Below are 20,468 nucleotides of genomic sequence, written 5' to 3'. Positions count from 1 at the left end.
CCACCCTCATTCCTTATTTTCTCATGTGACTTTTCATATGAGCTTATCTCATTTTAAGATAAAAGCTTTTTGGTATTTTTATGGAGGTTTTACGATTAACTTATGGAAAACTGACATCTTCATAACACTGAGTCATTTTATTCAAGAACAAGGAGTGTCTGTCCATTGGATGAAGTTCATAAATCTTTTATAAGTATTTTGACTTTTTTCTCATGTAGATTTTGTACATTTCATACAAGTTTATTTCTAAGTGTTTTATCTTTTTTTATTACTATTATAATTAGAATTCACTCTTCTATTATTTTGTGTATATGAAGGACATTGATTTATATGTTAATTTTATATCTTGCTATCTTTCAGATTTTTAACATTGTATGTGTTTTCATATTGTTCTCTAGATGCATTGAGCTTTTAATATTTTAAGAATTAGAATTTTTCTTTTCTAAAAGCTCCCTTTTTGGGGCACCTGGATGGCTCAGTCCATTAAGTGTCTGCCTTCAGCTCAGGTCATGATCCTGGAGTCCCCCAGCTAAGCCCCAAGTCGGGGTCTCTGTGCAGTGGGGAGTCTGCTTCTCCCTCTCCCTCTGCCTCTCCCCCTGCTCCTTCTTTCTCTCTTTCTCTTGCTCATTCTCTCAAATAAATAAATAAAATCTTTTTTAAAAAGGGAAAGGAATGATGACATTGAGAATAGGAGTAAGAAAGATTATTAAAGTGGATAAGCACAGTTGAAAAGAAAAGGAAGCCTTTATTCTTTTTATTTTCTTCAAAGATTTTATGTATTTAATTGCGAGAGAGCGCGTGCGTGAGAAAGGGGGGAGGAGCAGAGGGTGATGAACAAGCGGACTCCTGCTGAGCACACAGCCTGGCACCCCGCGGGACTCGATCTCACCACCCTGAGATCATGACCTGAGCCAAAATCAAGACTCAGACCCTTAACCAACTGATCCCCCCCCCCCCAAACCCCGCAGCCCCTCTCATCTTTTTGTTTTCTTAAACATAACTTACTGTGTTCTTATTAATTTCACTATAAAAAGCCTTTGCAGATCCGGCTCAATTGTGTTTCTTTTCTACTGCCTGTTCCTCATGGTCTCTTATTTCCTTACGTAGTGTGAGTTTTTTTTTATTATTATTATGCATTCATATTCTTTGGAACTTTATCTATGGAATTATTTGAAGCCTGTGGTTAAAGTGAGTTCCTCCAGAGAGGCCCAAGTTCGCTTCTGCTAGATGTTAAGGGACAATACCAACAAGTGACCCATTCAAAATAATTCTTAGCCTTGAGCTTTTTAATTCCATGGATAGAGTGAATTCAGGCCACAAACCTGGTTGACTATCTTTGGGCTGTAGTTTCTCAGAGAATCTCTTTCCCCACCCATTCACTCAGTTCCAAGATTAAAAAAAAAAAAAAAAAAAAAAAAAAATCCAACACAAAAACCACTTTACTATGTGCTTCTGAGAGTGGGTTTATTTCTGGATCTCCCTTTCATTGATGGTCCAGCCATTTAGATTCCCAGCTGTATGTGGGAGTCACCTAGAAGAATCCCTCTTGGGGGACCCTGGCCTTGAGCTTGAGAGGCTATAAAAATAGATTAGTCTCCAGGGGTTTGTAGATGAATACTTAAGTGCTTGCTCACCTCTGGATTCTTGCCTTTTAATTTTTGGCTTCTAAGATTTTTTTTTTAATTTTTTATTTTTTATAAACATATATTTTTTATAAACATATATTTTTATCCCCAGGTCTGTGAATCACCAGGTTTACACACTTCACAGCACTCACCAAATTTTTTTTTTAACTTTCTTGCTAGCTTAACAATGTGTTTTAATAGACCTTATTAAAATATGTTCCTATAGCTTTTTGGTTTTATTCCCCGATGGAAAAGTTGTTAAGTATACTCAGGATATACTACCTCCGCCAGTCTTAGAGGTCTAGGGTGATTTTTTAAAACATTAAATACATTCTAAAGTAACTAAGATATAGATACCTATTTTTAAACATAGAAAGATGGTAATATTGCAATTAGTGAAAAGAAAGAGTTATAAATTGTAAAAAGTATGACCTAATCGTAAAATATTCTCAGAGGTCCTTAAGTACAGAGGAAAGAGGGTTTTTTGGTTTCTTTCTTTCTTTTTTTTTTTTTTTAAAGAACTTATTTACTTATTTGGCAGAGAGCACAAGCAGGAGGAGAGGCAGAGGGAGAGGTAGAACCAGACTCCTTGCTGAGCAGGGAGCCCAAAGCAAGGCTCAATCCCAGGCCCCTAAGATAATGACCTGAGCCAAAGACAGACACTTAACCGACTGAGCTACCCCCAAAGGAAAGAGTTTTAAGTAGTGGCTCTTAACCATAGCTATTTCAAGTAGGTTGAATTTTAGGAGATTCTTTTCTCTTTTATTTCTTCTTCTATAGTTTTCCATAAGGAACATGAATTATTTGGCTAAAAAAAAAATACTATTTAAAATTTACACAAATCTTAACTGAAACATTCTGATACTAAGCAAGAATGGTGTTAAGTTTTTTCCATTGCCGTTTGGGTTTCTTACAATTTATCAACTCTGACTTAAACTGTCTCTCTCTCTCCCTCTGAATATGGGTGTAGATATAGTTCTAGTTAGATATGTGTTTTCGTTGGTTTTCACCCCTCTGAGCAAAATCCTTTTTGTGTAGATTTCTGTTTTCTGGAGAGCTATTTGGTATCTAGAACAAAAGACTTTTCCCAAAATGAGAATGTCAGTACAAAGGGAGAAGATAAGGTGGGTTCACCTTCTCTGGAGTCTTGCAAAAGTTTGAGGGTAGTTGGAGGAATTGAAATGACTTAGATGATATCTTCCCTGAAAGCAGAAAACAGAGGAGATAATCCCCCAAGTGCTTTCCAGCGGATGATTCTTTTATTTTGTATGAGTGTTCCCTGGCTGAAATGATTTCTCATTTTTTGCCCCACTACCTCATTTAACAAATTCCAGATGAAGAATCCTACATTTTTCAACTCTTTTAAGGTCTATATTGTTAATTGGTCTTTCTAGAATTGATTCAAAAGTATATGGACAGAAATGTATTATGGAAACCAGTAGGGTCATGAGCTCCAAGGACACTGTAACAGACCCTTTTTCAGGCAAACATGCAAGAAAATGCCCCCCTCACAAGATCAACTGTGCATAAAAGCAGCTGCCGTAATACAATGCAAAAGTTTGGGAAAAACAAAAAGAATACACTTGAGACTCCAGAAAATTCCACTTGCATGCATCATATAATTGGAAAAAAAGAGAAAGACTGTGTAAGGCCGTCCAAGTCAATTCTCGTCTTTCAGTTTAGCCCCACTTGGTGATGACCAACACTCCCTTTAATTGTGAAGTTCAAACATAGAAAGTATATTCATAATTTTTAAAGGGAACTCCTTTTTTGAGGGGTGCCTCAGTTTTACTGGAATTTCACACCTTCACTTACAGAATTTTTGCTTCCTCTAGATGTGGTTGGGCTTAATGACTAAAGCTCTCACAGTGTTACAAATGAATATAAATTGTACCCCCGAAGCATATCAACCATGCAGCATCTACTGATTTCAAAGGTCGGATGGATACATTTATTGTGATCATTGATTTGAAACCTCTTAGATGAGAATGCATTTTTGTCCTGTGTAGTAAGGACATATTTTGAAATCTTGTTCAGTTCTATCATCACAGGCAGTCAAAAATTACTCCATTATCACAAGCGTTGACAGATCAGACTTGGCAAGTTCCCTTGCCAGGAGGTTTAGAATGAGCTGAAGGTTTATGAGCCTTTCTCCCCCAGTTTAAGGCCAGGTCTCTGTGCCAGATACGTCCCCTAGGCAAGGAATATATGTAACCCTTTATGGTCTTGGATCCTTCTCTGGGTTTCTAAATGGAAGTGTTTTGTGGTGTTTGAGAATTCAAGCCAATTAATTATGTAGTGTTCTTGGAGAGGTAGTTCTCCCTGGGAATCTGCACGGGCCTATAAGAAACCTCTCTCTCTTATTTCATTTTTTTATGCCTCCATTATTTTTCCAAATGGGTGAGACCATGTGCTCTTTCTAGAACAATAGCTTTGTGGTGAGGATCTAATTGTCTATTTCATAATTGTCTATTTCGAGAAGTTTTGAAAGCAAAATGGCTATCCCATAAAATTCTTCTTATGATTCTCAAAAACGAGATTGTCAGATAAGGGAAGAACATGAGAAAGACAGATCTGTGTGCTTGAATGATCTTCTTGGTCGTTAAATCCAACCATGTCACTCTTCTGTTTAGAATTGCCCTTCTCACGCAGAGTAGAAACCCAAAGTCTGCCTGTGGACCCGATGACCTCTCTGACCTCCTCTCTCAGCCACGCCCATCTTGCTTACTCCTCTTCAGCCTCAGAGCCCTCCTGGTCATCCCTCCGTCCTCCAAGGCTTTGCCATTCAGGTTCTGTCTGCGCATCCTCCAGCCAGTTCCACCGCTGGCTCCTTGCTCAGATGCCCTCTTCTAGGGCTCATCCCTGACCTCTCCATCTCAAAGAGCAGATTTTGTCACTTCCATCCCCATCTTATTCTTCTTTCTAGCACTTACCAATGACATTATGTTACACATTTATTGGTTTATGTGTTTTCTGTCTGTCCCCACCATGAATAAGTTAGAAGAACCTAGAACTTCATTTCTTTACTGTGTATCCCCAGTACCTAGAATATTGCCTGGAAGGTCACAGGGGATAAATAAGTATTTACTGATGGAATGGATACATAAATAAGTGGATGGGTCCTGAGGCTTCTGTCACCTGCCCTCTTAAGACAGCCACCATGTGCTGTACATATGGATTTAGGTGGCTTTAAAATTGGTGACAGCCATATGGGAAGAATTGGGGAGGCATAATTGATTAATTTCATTCAATTCAATGTAGCAAACACTTATCAAGTCCCAATTATGAGTAAGGCCCTATGTTAGAGTTGATCTTAGCACATCTGCTTCTCTGTAGGAGCCTTGTAATTAATAGTTTTTGTACAGGAAGAACCAAAGCAGAAAGACTTCCTCAACCAGTTGGGACCCTGTTTCTGATTCCTACTGAAATAAACTTACACTGACAAGCCTTTGTGGAATCCCTACTACAAGCAAGGCACTAGGCTGTCGATTATCCCATGGGTGTGTTTCACAATGGCGTCAATCTCTAAGGTTCAAATAATGGCAAATCTAATACACAGGAAAAAGATTCTAGAGTTTTACAGAGTTGTATCGTGAGGAGAGCTTCCGGCAGTGCAAACATTAAAGCTATTAGAGTCCTGGTCCAACACTGTCATTGACGAGTATTTTTGACCCAAACAAAAATACATATGACAAATGACAGAAAGTACATATTACAAATTAGTAAAAAATAGACATTTTTCTCATGAATGTCTGGATATTTAGGACTAATTTTTTTAAAGATTTTATTTATTTATTTGACAGAGAGAAATCACAAGTAGATCGAGAGGCAGGCAGAGAGAGAGAGAGGGAAGCAGGCTCTCTGCTGAGCAGAGAGCCTGATGCGGGACTCGATCCCAGGACTCTGAGATCATGACCTGAGCCGAAGGCAGCGGCTTAACCCACTGAGCCACCCAGGCGCCCCTATTTAGGACTAATTTTAAGGCAAATACTTATATAGGTTATTCCTGGCATATTTTATCTATATAATTCCCTAATAGGAAATTTGAAGTGCACACATATAGGTTAAGACGTCATTGTACAAAAGGACGGAATAAAAAGTGGAAGAAAGGAAGCCGTATCCGGTGCAGTTAACATCGGCTAACAGCGAGGAACTGACTGGGAGCCTGACGCTCTTCTTAGGGCTTTAATGGTTTAATTAGGTTGGATGGATTAATTCCCTTACCAGTCACAATGTATCCATGAGTTAAGTACACTTGCTGTTTCCATGTTACAAATAAGGAAATGGGATCTAAGGGGTTCAGTGACTTCTGCAAGCTTATTCGTGGTGCCGGAACTCTGACACAATCCATGCTCCTTTTTTTTTTTTTTTTTAAGACTTTTATTTATTTATCTGATAGAGATTATAAGCAGTCAGAGAGGCAGGCAGAGAGAGAGGAGGAAGCAGGCTCCCTGCTGAGCAGAGAACCCGATGTGGGGCTCGATCCCAGGATCCTGGGACCATGACCTGAGCCGAAGGCAGAGGCTTTAACCCACTGAGCCACCCAGGCGCCCCCCAATCCATGCTCTTTGATACTGCTCTATTTTCTTGTCTCCCAGGAAACGTACATTCTACCTGGACCAGTAGGAAAGAAATCAGGTACATCCCAACCAGAGTGGCCAGCAATAGAAGAGCTCTCAGAGTCATATAAGATTTGGGGGGGAGGGTAAAAAGGGGCAATAATTACTGAACCAGCTCAAAGGCGGGAAAGGTGAGTTCTGCCTGGCATGGAGTTGACTTAAGAAGTCAGAAATGGCTTCTTCATTACAACAGCAGTGCTAGAAGCAAGAAATAAGGGAGCAATGTCTTCAAAATTTTGAGGGAAAATTCCTCCTAAGCGAAAAGTCTGTGCATAGCCAAACAAGTCGTGAAATTTGAAAGTAAATACGTGCAAAATCTCAAAAATGTATCTCCCCTCCCCAGGCACCTATGTTATGATACCACTAGAGGATGTCCTTCCTTAAAGCAATGGAGTAAAGTTAGATCAAGGAAGATGTGCAAAATTGAAGACGGGACATCCAGGGAGAGAAAGAATGAGAACCCTCAGAATAATTATTGTGCTTCTGGCAGAGAGGGCAGCCATTCAGAGAGAAGAGGCATGACCCAAGAGAGAAGGTTCATCACCATGCCTGCTGCAGCTGGACCATCTTTTCAACTTGAAAAAACTCCCGGAGGACGTACTCCATCCAAACAAAAAGAGTATACTAAGGAAGAGGAAGACATGATTTCCAGGAAATAGGGAAGCCAATCTTGGAGAAAGCCAGAGGGAATTCCAAGTACCAAAGCAAAGGCCAGGATGACACTGAGCAGCAAGTCTAAACAGAAATCTGCCTGGAGAAGGAGGAATGTTTAAAAAAAAATTTTTTTTAACCAAATATGAGGTTTTATGGAACACTGGATTAAGATATTATTGGAAGTAGTTGGAAAGATCAGCAAAAAGAAAACGAAGCAGATGAATAAACAAGGTAACGAGTAACTCCAGGAAAAACTAGAAGTAAAAAGGGAAAATAATCATAATGCATTAAGATGCTTTTATAGGAATAATACCTACAAAGCCTACGCATGGAAACCGAAGAAAAAACTGTAATCTAGTCATTTTGCGAAGATAGAATAGAAGAGGGGATAGAAGCCTAAAGGACACATCCTCCTCTGCCAGAATAGGAAACATATAAGGGATTTTAAAATTAATTAATAAGCAGATAGCAGTACATGCATTTCATTTAGAAACATGAAGATTGGAAAATGTCAGAAAAAAACTGAAGGAGTCAATAGTGTCTATTCCTGGTAAGCAAAACAATCGTTTAAAGTAAGCTATTTGTATCACTTGCATTTCTAAGATGCACGTATGAGTTATTTTAAGAAGATAATAATTTAAAAAATTAAAATTGTCCATTTGAGTTTTCTCGGATGTTTGATATACAGAAGACTCCCAGTAAAGGCTTTTCTTATTCTTAGGGTATTATTATTATTGGAAAGAGTCTTGGCTCATTGTCTTCTGATATTGAATCTAGTAATATCTGCCACTGATTCTTTCTGGGGATTTGGACAGGAGGCTTGATTCCCCGGACCTCAGTTTCTTCATTTGGAAGGAGGAGGGGTTAGCACACATGTCTAATCCCTTAGGCCTGCACCAACCCTCTTATGCCATGAATAGAACCCTTTATGCAACACGTGTACACGGACAGGGTGCTCTCACCCATGAAAAACTTGGCTGCTTTCAAAGTCCTGACTTTGATCTGGGCCATGGGCCCGAGAAGATGAGGAATGTCTTAATCGCTGGTTCAGGAACATGAAAGGAGATTGTGAGGAGATGAGGGGACTCCCAGCCCCCAAAGAACAGAATAAGGCAGCAATTCTAACCTCTGGAAGGATCCTTGCCTTGGAGAGCCAAAGTATTAAAACAGGATGATGTACCTGCGCACACACTGTAAAGCTAAAACCCTGTATGAGCACAGTATTATTTGGAAAAGGATCAGTGCACTCTAGTGGGAAAAAGCTCTGGTCTAGGAGTTAGGACGTTTGAATTCTAGTGCTGACCACTTTGCCATTAATCCTCTAGGAAAGCTGGGATAAGCTCTCTCCTGTCCTTTGTCTCAGCTTCGGGGTTGGTAAAATGAAGATGCACCCATTTGAAGTACTTTGGTTAGCAAAAAAGGAAAGCAGGTTTAGAAACTGAGACAGAAGCTTCAGGAAGTGCAGAAGCCAGAGATGTTCTGGAGTTCAATGCTGATATTCAAAAAATGAACCAACAATATGGCGGAGGGACCGCCTGATCTGAAGCGCTGCCCTTAGCCACACTGGAGCAGGGACCTAGAAGCCCTCAGTTGAGGTAGGCTGTCGTGTTCCATCCCTTCTGGGCTGCTGTAACAAAATGTCATAGACTGGGCACTTCTCAACAACAGAAGTGTATTTCTCACGGTTCTGGAGGCCGGCAGTCTGAGCTCAGGACGCCAGCATGGCCAGGCGAGGACACTTTTCTGGATCTCAGACTTCTCGTTATATTCTCACCTGGTGGAAAAGCCTAGGGAGTTCTCTAGAGCATCTTTTATAAGAGCACTAGTCCCCTTCATGAGGATTCTAGCCTCGTGATTTAAGCGAATTTTAAAGGCCCCATCTTCTAATACGACCACTTTGGGGGGGGGGTGGGATTTCAACATACAAATTTTGGGGCGAGGTAAACATTTAGACACTAGCACGAGGGTTGATTTCATGGTTGTTGATCAAAGGGAGTTCTGGGATGGTGGTCCTAGGAAGGGGAGGGTGAGAAGGACATTCAGGGGAATGGGCAGGCTGTTACTGACCACTTGCTGTGGCAATATTTCAGTATTTCAACAACAGGTTCGGCCATATTGGTTTCTGCTGGATGTTAGAACTGTGTCTAGGTCTATTCATTGTTAACTCAGGCCTCATTGCTGGGATGATTTGAGATAAAAATTTAGTAAACACTTTTTTTCTTTTTTAGATTTTATTTATTTATTTGCCAGAGAGAGATAGCAAGAGAGGGAATATAAGCAGGGGGAGAAGCAGAGGGAGAAGCAGGCTTCCTGCTGAGCAGGGACCCCCCTGACGCAGGGGGACTCGATCCCAGGACCTGATCCGAAGTCAGATGCTTAAGGACTGAGCCACCCAGGTGCCCCTAAACACTTTTTTCTGCCTTTGTGTCCCACCACTTTAGACTCACATTTGAGGGCTAGAGTATCGGGTTGGCTTGATTTAGAGTTTAAGCCCATACTTGGAGAGGGGAGAAGAGAGAACTCTGAGTGACAGCTCAGCACAGCTAATCCAATGGAGTAGAAGCAATTTCCCAAGAACTCGGAGCTCTGTTACTCTAGAGGGAGATACAAAGTATTTAACAGATGGTATGGCAGAAACATCCATCAGCTAGAAGGATCATCAGCTCATCAGCCCTTGACGGTGGGGCAGAGTTCTGAGGTTTCCCTGCTGTGCTGGGGGTTAACCCTCCCCTCTGTTACCAGATGTGCTGCTACAAGATTATGACTAACACTGGGAGTCCCAGAAGCAGGGATGGGATGTCAGCATGGAAGGGGGGCGGGGGGGGGGATAAGGGAGCAGGGGCTTGGGCCATGGTTATGGCTCACAGGGATGGCACTGGGGTCTGCCTACTGGCTGAGAATGAACACTGTGTTAACAAAAGAAAGGGGAATGGCTGCTGGGCTGAGAAAAATCATAGTTGGCTGTTACAGGGGGAAGGGAGTTTGGAGAAGCTGGAAGCTGTGGTTTTCTACAGAGTATATGAGAAAATGGACTGTGATATTTTTGGTTTTCACAGTGACCAGGAGAAGGGGAGAGTCTACTGGAAATTGGTGATGGAGTCAGAAATAATAAATGTCCTTTAATGTCTGGGGCAGTCATGCTGTCCTACCCAAAATGCCAATAAGCACATCTGTTGAGAAACATGGCAAGGAGAATTTTCTGGAAGGGGCTACTAAAGACTGTATAACCATATGCAATGGGCAGAAGAGGGACAGTCCTAGTTTGGGTGACAGAGCTACCATTTATCGTCACCATGGATGAGGCCCATAAACACATCTGTCATTTAATCCACAAAACCATCCCCCAAGATACAATTAATAACTCCCCTCTCATACACAAGGCGTTAGGCTCAGAGAAGCAAAATAACTTCACCAAAGTGACAAGCAAGAGACAGGGTGCCTTCAATTCAAGTCTGTGTCCATAGTCTTCTTGTAAGGTTCCAGGGGATTGACTGGAGAAGGGAGACAGGGTGTGCGTGGGGTGGCTGTGGGGGGAATCCTTCAAAAGAAACAAGATCACAGTCCTGTCAAACTCAGGATGAGAGTCTAAGAAGAGTTGTTCAGTCCTGAAATCAATGGGAAGCGGACATTTCTGGATATCTTTGAGAAGGTTCCAGATGCTTGCATGTTCGTTCACATACAATTTTTTCTAGATTGAGGTGGAGGGACCATTAATGGAGGCTTCCAGTCGTTTCTATGATTCAGTTCTCAGCACTCTACCAGACTTTAAGGGCTGACCTTAAGATAAATGTTGAATAAACACTCCCTTGAAGGAACTGGGAATTTACACACAACGGCAACATCACGGACAACTGATTAAAACCAGCCATTCTAATTCAACATTGACTGGAGTTTATTTACACTGAAGTGGAATACCAGAAGTCAAAAGTTAAAAAGATGACGGAAGAATGAGTGAACATTTTGAGAAATAACATTTTGTGTGGTTAGAAAATCAATATGCATTATTATATAGGGTTTTTACAAAATAGTATGCTTCTCTATTTGCTGCACATGGATTTCTGTGCACATATTTCACACTTAAAAATCATCTGGGATTTCTTTATTTCTAATTTTCTATAGTTTCTTCATAAATATCCCCCCCACACCCCTAAAACATTAAGATAAATGCCACTACCTTCCCCAGAGGAATTACAGAAAGAGCTGAGCTTACATTAGTCATCTACGTCTTGGTAAAAAATGAAAGACATGAGTAGATTTTTTTTAAAAAAATTTTATTTATTTATTTGACAGACAGAGATCACAAGTAGGTGGAGAGGCAGGCAGAGAGAGAGGGGGAAGCAGGCTCCCAGCAGAGCAGAGAGCCCGACGCCGGGCTCCATCCCAGGACCCTGGGACCACGACCTGAGCTGAAGGCAGAGGCCCTAACCCACTGAGCCACCCAGGCGCCCCGATATTTTTTTATATAAAAATGGAAATACCATGCAATCCAGTAATACCACCACTGGGTATTTACCAAGGAAAAGAAAAACACTAAATCAAAAAGATATGCGTGCCCCTATGTTTATTGGAACATTATTTACAACAGCTAAGATAAAGAAGCAAACTAAGTGTCCATCAATAGATGAATGGATAAGGGAGGTGTAGAACACACACACACATACACACACACACACACACACACACACGGATATTACTCAGCCATGACAGAAGGAGATCTTGCTATTGTGACAATATGGCTGGACCTAGATGATATTATGCTAAATGAAGTAAGGCAGAGAAAGACAAAAGCCATAGGACTTCACGTAGATGTGGATTTTGTTTTTTAGAAAGGCAGAAACAGACCCACAAATACAGAGAACACATTGGTGGCTGCCACAAGGGAGGGAGTAGAGGAATGGGCAAAATGGGTGAAGGAGAGTAGGAACTACCTGCTTCCAGTTACAGAATGAGTAAGTCCCAGGGACAAAAGGTCCAGCATAGGAAAGATAGTCAGTGGTATTGTAATAGTGCTGCATGGTGGCGGATGGTAGCTAGACTCGCGGGGAGCACAGCATACACCTAAAGTTGTCAAATCACTCCGTTGTATACCTGAAACGAATGTATCACGGTGTGTCAGCTCTACTTAAATGTTTAAAAAGAGATTTTATTAGTGAAAAGGGGGAACAGAGTATGATGGAAGTAGGCACTTGCATGGGGAGCTGGGGCAGAGGAACAGCCACCAGTGGTGGTTGCCTCCGGGGGAAAAAACACTGCATTTCAGGAATTCTGGTCTCTGCCCCTTCAATCCAGGTGGATGAGTCACTTTACAGTTCCCGCCCTTTCCCAAATCTCCAGGCGAGGACACCAGGGGGCGCTCGCACACTTGCAATAATCTCCCCGGAGCTTTCGGACTAAGCCTGTCTCCTTAAAAGTCGCTCTGGCAATTGGAAGGGGAGGTGAAGCATGAAAGACTACGGACCCTGAAAAACAACCTGAGGGTTTTGAAGGGGCGGGAGGTGGGAGGTTGGGGGAACCAGGTGGTGGGTATTGGGGAGGGCACGGATTGCATGGAGCACTGGGTGTGGTGCAAAAACAATGAATACTGTTACGCTGAAACGAAAAAAAAAAAAAAAAAAAAAAGTCGCTCTGGCTGCCCGACCCCAGAAAATATTGTTCTGTAAAGCGCAACCGCACCAGGGCTCAGGGCTGGAGCCCTCCTCCCTGTGGCAGAGCTGAGGCCAATCTGTAAAGGGACCAAAGGAGGCAGAGCATCTGTGCGGGCTGGAGCGGGCCCTTCGCACTCCAACCGCAGGGACCGCGTTAAGATCGGAGCGTTTCCAAGCAAACGATTGTGCACGCAACATCGGGGAAAGCAGAGCTGGTGGCTCAGAGTGGGTGGGACTGTTAGAACGTCCAATGGACCTCTTTTAAGGGTTTCAAAAGCCTTTCTTGCTGTATTCTCAGCTGGGCAGGTGCGAAGCAGGTTAAGAGGACCCCTTGCCCTTTCTCTGGTCTCCATCACCAGCCTTTAGCGGTTTTCCGACGTGAGAAAGCATTTTCTTGCAAAAATGAGTTGTTGCTAAATTTCTGCCGCTTCTGTAACTCCTCCCCAACATTTGTGCGCACCAAAAGCTGGATTGTGAAGAACGCCGCCGAGGATTGGCGCACACGGTTCAAAAACGATGTAGACTTTCTAAGGGGGCCCAGAGGTTAACAGTTTAGCCCTCGTTCGGGCGGCCTGGCGCGAGGTCTGGCGCACCTCTGGTGCTTCATGTCTCAGGGTAAAGACTCTCCTAAGGTGGGCGGCGTGGATCCGAACCACTAGGGTGTTTGCTAAATGCAGAAAAATGCATTTATTAAATGCGGATAAATATTGAAATAAGGTCTTTGCAAGTGAGGATCTGCAGTTCAAAAAGTGCGAGCCCTGGCCACTGCCAACATTCGTTGTTTTAAGCCCGCAAAAATATCCATTTCAACACCCTCAAATGAGTGTCCTGCACATTGAAATTTGAGTATCGCTGCTTTGGCGTTTTGCAGCCCTCGTTCCCACAAGGAAGCAAGAAGAGGGGAGGAAGGGTACCCCTTCGCAGTGCGTGCGCGCTCCCAGGCGCGAGGTCCTTGATGCGCGAAGGCAGGTTGCGTCTTGGGAACGGGGAAGTGTGCACCCAGTACCTGATTCCCGGAGGGCGCCAGACCTTGCAAAGCGACCGCAGAGCCTGACTCAGCAGTCCCACACGAGCCGCGGGCGGAGTGGAGGGGCAAAGGCTACTCTTTCTGGGCTCACGACCCCTGGCTACGGTGCGCACCTGGGTGGCCGCCAGGTCTGGGGAGGCGCGGTCGGCGGCTCCGGGGCGGGCTCCACCGAGGACCTCTAGTGCGGCGGGGGTGGGGAGAGGAGGAGGAGATAAGGTGGGGGCGTTTAAGACTTAGGCCTGCCTCCCACCTCCCCAACCTCCGCCTCCGCGGCCACCTTCCGCTCTATAATTGGCCGCCGGCTGGCCTTCCTTTCCTCTTATCTGATCCTGGGCGCCTGGCAGGAGGGAAGCGCTGGGGAGGGCGCAGCTGCGGGCTGCGCAGAGTGGGAGCTGGAGTGGGAGAGGGAGAAGGAGAGGAAGGGGGAGAGGGAGCGGAGAGGCTAATTAAAAGGGGGCACAACGCGGGCAGCTTGCAGGAGCCGTGCGCCGCCAAGAACCAACTCGCGGCGAACTTGGATCCTACTACCTAGGCATCGAGAGGTCCCCATCTTGGACTAGAACTTTCCCCTGCACAGGTCAGTTCCAGTCTTTCTCGGCCCTCTTCGGGTCGGCTTTGAAAAATCTATCGGTGAGGAAGGAAAAGTGGAGAGGGCGAGCCACCTGCAGACGCAGTGCAATTCCATGGACATTCTGTACGCGCGCGCGCTCTGAATGGTCCGCGGACTTCTGGAGTGGGATGGGACGGTGCACCCTGATGCCTCCTCGCGGGGGTCGCTGGGCAGGGAGTTTGGAGGTGCTACGTGATGAGAATGCAAAGGCAGCGACAGTGTCTTGTGCTGCTCCCGGGAACTTGGCCCGGTTCTCGGGTGCTGTGAGCGCGCGGCGGGAAGAACCGGGTTTGGCTTCCAGACTGTGGTCATTCCAGCCTTTCCAAGTAGAAGGGGCTTAGTAAAGGCGACAATCTGGTGAGAAAGGGGCTTGGGAATTTGTCTTGGAGGGCTCTATCTGAATAGCACGCTATTGTCATTGAGATTGTATTTGGGGCTGCTTGGAAGGGCAGTCGATGGAGGTCATGGGAGACAAAATTCACCCAGCCACCCCTTGGTACCGCCACGGATCAGCGCTGAGGTCAGGCGCTGGGCGCAAAGAGGAGCAACCAGACAGAGCGAGCTGCTGGAGGACGCTGGCAGTCGCTTCTCTTACGTGTCTCTGCTCCAGGAACCCCAGATGCTTCGCGCGTTTCGTTTTGGGGTCCGGACGCTGGTGGCTGCGGCTTTGAGGGGCACCAGCGGGCTGTGGTGTGTTGGAGGGTCCTCTCCGCCCTGGCTGTTCCACCCCTAAGCTTCTCCAGCTTTATCCCTTTGCTCCCCTTCCTGCTTCAAGCCTCCTGTTCTGCACGCAGCCCCTGGGCAGAGCGGCCGCCAGTGGAGCTGGGCTTTGGCCGGCAGCGCGCACAGGCTAGACAGGGTTAGGGAAAGGCCAGGAGGAGCGGGCGTGCAGCCACAGGAGTGGCCTCTGCCCTAGACGAGCGCCTGGACGCCGCCTGCGAGTCCTGGCCCACGGACACTCCGATTTTGGCACTAGGTTCTTGGGTCCTCTACACGAAGCCTGCCCTGTGGGGCGCACGAGCTCAGGGTTGACTGGAGGTCACCCCTTCTACTTACGCACAGGCTTAGGACTTGTCTTTCGGGGAAATGCCCAGATGGAGCTTGTGTGCAGCTCTCACAGGGGCCAGGATTTCCCCCCTCAAAAATTGCTTCTGGAACTGCCACCCAAGCCCCATGCCCTCTGGACGGGTTGGACTCCCTTTTGGAAGTTTTGGAGAATCCACTGGGCAGCAACTGAAGACGATGGGAGGGGGAGGAACAAAGAAATAAGGGGCAGGACTTTGATGGTTCTGTGGGGAGCAGAAATGCAAACAGGTTTTCCTGAAATATCCCCTTAAAGATCTGGGGTTGGGGGGGAAGGGCTCCTCACCCACAAAAGGCCTAGGAGGGCACTTCCTAATTGCAGCATGGGGTAAAGAGGTCTGTGTTCAAATCCTTCAGCAAACAGGATTAAGTTTGGAAAATTGGTGTTCTGTTTCTGAGCAGGTGGTCCAGTTCTGCACGCAGAGAACTCGCAGGGAAATCTGGAAGGACTAAATGAGTAAGAGGGAATAAGAGGATAGCCTTTGGGTTTTTGCTTGTTCTAAATGAGCAACTTGGATGGGTTTTCCTCTGACTCTGGCCCCCATGGCTTGGTTACTGTAAGCAGATTTCAGGATTTTTTTTAACAACTTTGAGATATAAGTCCTATACCATACAAGTATACAATAGCTATTACATTGTATACTATTGTATACGAGAAAACAATGGTTTTTGTATTCACAAAGTATACTCACAGAGTTCGTGTAGCCAACAGCACTTGCAAGGGATTTTAGAACATTCCCCTTTTTTTATCATTCCAAAAAGAAATTCCATACTTTTTAGCAGAGACTGCCCATTCTCTAACCCCCCCACCCCCCCCACCTCATCTCCTGGCAACCACTTATCTACTTTTTGTTGACATTGATTTAAATGGAGGCATACAATGTGTGTGTGGTCCCTTGCAAACGGCTTCTTTCACCTAGCAAAATGTTTTCAGGGTTTATCCATGATGTACAATATACTCACTCACTCAACACTAGGCATCTCGTCCTTCTGCCTGGAGAGCCTCAGGCCAGGACAGACCCGAATCTCCACGGCAGCCCTGGCCTCCTGGGGGTCCCTTTGAGAGGACAGGAGCCACACTGGTGAGGCCTCTCAGTCATTTCCTGGGAAGGATTCTTGGAACCCATCAGAATTCCTGGAACAATTTTGGGCAGGTCCCAGGCTTCAGGATTGATGGGAGGAGCCCTTTGGCCCTTTTCCTGCTGCTAACGGTCCAGCTAAGGATTTCAGAGGACTCTTGGGGCCTTCCCTGAATCAGCCAAGGCTCTCTTGAGAATGGGCTGAACAGGGACGCCTGGGTGGCTTAAGTCGGTTAAGCGACTGCCTTTGGCTCAGGTCATGATCTCAGGGTCCTGGGATCCAGCTCGTGTCTGGCTTTCTGCTCAGTGGCGAGTCTGCTTCTCCCTCACCTGCCCCTCCCCCAACCACTCATCCTCTCTCTTTCTAATAAATAAATAAAAACTTAAAAAAAAAAAATAAAAGAATGCGCTAAGCAAAGAGGTGTGACTTAAGGGACACTGAGTCAAGCCGCAGGCCACAAAAAGGCTCCTTGGGGTGTGTGCCCTTTGGCTCTTCAATACTTCCTAATGTCACCTAGTAAAACACAAGAAATCTGTGCCTGTTTTAAGCTGGCAGTTTAGCAGTTATATGACTCTAGAGCCACATTTGCTGTCATTTTTACCCAAACTCCGCCAAATGACTGCCGTTTTCCTGGAGGGTCAGGTGTAACCCAGGATTCCTTTCAAGGACAGGGGTCTTCCTGAATCACTGCAGGCCAAGGTGGTCTTATTTAAATCTCCCTGGGCTAACGCATTATCTGGGATTATGACAGTTTGTATAGAACAAGGTCATTGGTGAAAGAGACAGTAGGTGGTCCCCCGGGGGAACAGAGAGATGGCAGGGGTGGTGGAGGGAGGAAGCGGAAAGCTTAAAGCAAAATGCCAAAAACAAACTTCCATCCTGGAAGCTTTGCCCTTCATAAGGCTGGATGTCAGGAAAACTCTGTCCTCTTGCTTCTAGAACTAAACACAAAGTGGTAGGGGTCCAGTTACTCTCACACATACGGTAAGCCTTGAGTGAAGACCAACCCCGTCCTGTCATGGTAGGGGTGGTGAGAGTGTGTGTGTGTGTGTGTGTGTGTGAGAGAGAGAGAGAGAGAGAGAGAGAGTTAGAAGTACTGGCTTTTTTTTTTTTTTTTTTTTTTTTGAGTGCCTATTGAATACCTGCCTTATTCTCTTTCAGAAACATTTAAATATTTAAAAAATTTAACATTGAACATTTAACAAAATTTAAATATTAAATTCAAATACTTGCAGAAGCAAATATTTTTCTTCCTTTAGAGATCAGAGCCCTGAGCTTCTGGCTTCTGGGATATAAACTACCTTGCCTGGGGTCACAAAACCAGCCCATGACAGATAATGATTAAGAAAAGTCTGTCTACATTGGGGAGGGTATGTGCTTTGGTGAGTGCTGTGAAGTGTGTAAACCTGGCGATTCACAGACCTGTACCCCTGGGGATAAAAATATATGTTTATAAAAAATAAAAAATTTAAAAAAAAGAAAAAAAAAGAAAAGTCTGTCTAAGATTTGAATCCCACGGATCCATTCTCCTTCAGCTTCTTTGATAGGGGGTGGGGGGGGGGCGTGGGACCGACTTGGATGCTGTCAACTGAGGCCCCATAATCTTGTAGCTGAAACAGGGGGTAGAAGGCGGGAAGATATGGGTGAAATCTAGACTTGCTCCTTTTGTGCCCCTGTCTTTGTTTCTTAACCCCCCCGAGCTCCAGTTTGCTCACCTAGAAAACAGGGCTAACAGTGGCCACTCTAGAGGGTTAAGATCTAAGATGATCTAGTACAGAGCCTGGAAGACAAAAACAGCTCCTCTCCTCTGCAGCTGCTGCTTCCTTCTTTCCACTTTCCCCGACTCTCCTTCTCGGCTCCATTTCTTGAGAGGATGGTGACTAGAAGGGGTATGGGAATTCTGAGAGCCAAGTGTCTATGTCAGTGTTTAGAGGCTAGACTTCCCATTTTTTTAAGTGATTTTTTAAGAAAAGATTTTATTTACTTATTTGAGAGAGAGAGAATGAGAGAGAGAGAGAGAGGGCACAAGTGGGGGGAGGGGCAGACTCCCTGCTGAGCAAGGAGCCTGATGCTGGTCTCGAACTCAGGATTTGGAATCATGACCTAAGGAGAAGGCAGTTGCTTAACCAGCTGAGCCACTGAGCCACCCAGCATCCCCACCCCCGCCCCCGCACCACCCACCCAAGGAGATTTTTAAATCAATGCTCTTGAAAAACTCTTCCTGTGATGGGCCTCCCCTGGAGTTCCCCTTGGAGCTCCTCCCTTGGAGCTCCCTGGCAGGTGTGTCAAACTTCTAATTTAAGGGAGCAGTGCTTGGTATCTTTCCTCGCAGAAATTACCTGGATTGTTCATGAAAATTGATTGAGGGGTGCCTGGGCGACTCAATGGGTTAAGCCTCCTCTGCCTTCGGCTCAGGTGATGATCTTGGAGTCCTGAAATCGAGCCCCGCATCTGGCTCCCTGCTCAGCGGGGAGCCTGCTTCCCCCTCTCTCTCTGACTGCCTCTCTGCCTACTTGTGATCTCTGTCTGTCAAATAAATAAATAAAATCTTTAAAAAAAAAAGAAAAGATAATTGATCGAGAGGGAAACTGGGCTTTGCTGAGTCTGTGGAGTGTCTTAGGAGGTGTCTTGGACTAGGAGCACTCAAGGGATGTCTCATAGGATAAATATCTATTCCTGAATGGCTTTCCATCTGGTTTTATACATAGATTAATATCTACACTGAAATGAACCTAAAAATGCTATTCCACTGCAGGTTTTCACTTCTGTTTTTCCTCTACCTCTTTTCTCCTGCCATGTCCCAAAACTGTGCTAAGCACTCAAAAGACAGTGGCGAACAATACACGTGGGCAGGCAGAAATGCAAATAGCCGATCGCAGTGCAGTGTTACGTGCTATAGAATGGAATATAAAGATGACTACCATAGGAACCACAGTGGGAGCATCGGGCCAGACTTAGAAGATCAGAGAAGGCTTCCTAAAGGGCTGGAATATCTATGCTGAGATGGGCAGCTACCCTTTATACGGATTATAATACAGAGTTTAGTTAAAAGCAATGCCCCATTTCTTTGACCAAGGAGCTATGTCGGTCCTTAAAGAAAGAGAACAAAGAAAAGCCAGGTAATGGATCATTCCTGAATCAGGGAGTTGTCACTCTAATTTGCCATGCTATGGGGATGGCTGTGCCTGCTAGCCTGTAGAATTTACAGCACCTAGGTTAAGACTGAGCGGCTGCCTTTCTGAGGTCAATTTGCAGTCAAGTCCCTTGCTGTTAATCTACATAGGGTCTTTATATGGATTAGAGAGAGGTGGTCTCTCTGAGCATAGCCATGCCATTGGAAGAAGAGAATAGTGGCTTTTCCTCTGAATGACCCAGCTTTGCATACAACTCAGAGAGGAGAGCGTCTGCCCATTTCATGCATCACTCACTCGGCCAAGTGCAAATTGTGCAGTGCGGTAACTGTAAACTGTACACGTCAGCCCTGATTATTCAGTCATCAATTATTCAATCAATCAACGTTTGTCCATGACCTAATATACACTTTGAACCTTTTGGATTATGGGCTAAGCCGCTGTATAGATATCTTCAATACCCCAAATCCAGAAGGTAAAAATAGTTATCAAGGCCCTGCTGTTAGCTGGAGAATTGCAGTGGGATAAGGGGCGAGGCAATCCACAGGAGGTGTGCAGGGAGGGGTGTTGGATGCTGCTACACAAATTATGGTCTGCTGATTTGGGCCCTTCTACACATTTTTACTTCTGTCTGCTGCGATTAAACTGTCCTGGGATCAAATATGTCACTGAGCACAAATATGTAGATCAAATAGGTCACTAAGTACGCTGTTAATTCAACTGAATTTTTTTTTATAGCAAAGCTTTCCTGGAGAAGGAAGCAAGACAATGCATTGATTTACATTTTGGTATAATTTCCTTATCTCATTGTGGGCCAATAACAAACAGTTCATAGACCGACGCTTTTGAGGAACACCAATCTAGGTAACATTGGCCCATTATCTGGCCAGAAGGGTGATCTTAGATCCTTTCTGTTTTTATACTATTTACTGTCTTCCTCTTTCCCTTCATCTATCTATCTATCTATCTATCTTTCTTTCTTTCTTTCTTTCTT

The 20,468-nt window shown here is 44.8% G+C and overlaps 1 protein-coding gene across 2 annotated transcripts in view; it reads left to right on the top strand.

Moving 5' to 3' along the window:
* Positions 1–13,856: 13,856 nt before the first annotated feature.
* COL14A1 (collagen type XIV alpha 1 chain) overlaps positions 13,857–20,468 on the top strand; it is a 219,022-nt gene continuing 212,410 nt past the window's right edge. For both annotated transcript variants that reach the window (XM_059165716.1, XM_059165717.1), the window contains exon 1: positions 13,857–14,147. The gene's annotated coding sequence lies outside the window, so the exon portion shown is untranslated. The remainder of the gene's footprint in view (positions 14,148–20,468) is intronic.

The sequence above is a fragment of the Mustela lutreola genome, chromosome 3, assembly GCF_030435805.1.
Source record: "Mustela lutreola isolate mMusLut2 chromosome 3, mMusLut2.pri, whole genome shotgun sequence".
NCBI lineage: Eukaryota > Metazoa > Chordata > Mammalia > Carnivora > Mustelidae > Mustela > Mustela lutreola.
This window is presented reverse-complemented; position numbering and strand designations above follow the sequence as displayed.